Genomic DNA, 212 nt, shown 5'->3' with positions numbered 1-212 from the left:
CACACACACACACACACACCACGTTACTAGACAAAATACAGGACACAACATTTAGGACACAGTTACACTAAAAAATTATTCCTCGTTTATCTGAAATTTAACTTTAAATGGGCATCCCATACTTTTATTTGCTACTTTTTCTATATCTGGTAAACTCTAACACGCACACACATGGCATTGTCCTTATGTTTTTCCATTTGTCTGCTCATCAG

The 212-nt window shown here is 35.8% G+C and overlaps 1 protein-coding gene across 1 annotated transcript in view; it reads right to left on the bottom strand.

Annotated features, from left to right (window-relative positions):
• Positions 1 to 212, bottom strand: part of MYOF (myoferlin) — a 59,728-nt gene that overhangs the window by 30,649 nt on the left and 28,867 nt on the right. The gene's annotated exons all lie outside the window — the stretch shown is intronic.

The sequence above is a fragment of the Galeopterus variegatus genome, unplaced genomic scaffold, assembly GCF_000696425.1.
Source record: "Galeopterus variegatus unplaced genomic scaffold, G_variegatus-3.0.2 Scaffold6380, whole genome shotgun sequence".
In the NCBI taxonomy this organism is placed as follows: Eukaryota; Metazoa; Chordata; class Mammalia; order Dermoptera; family Cynocephalidae; genus Galeopterus; species Galeopterus variegatus.
Note: the sequence above shows the minus strand (reverse complement) of the source record. Positions and strands in the feature narration are given on the sequence as shown.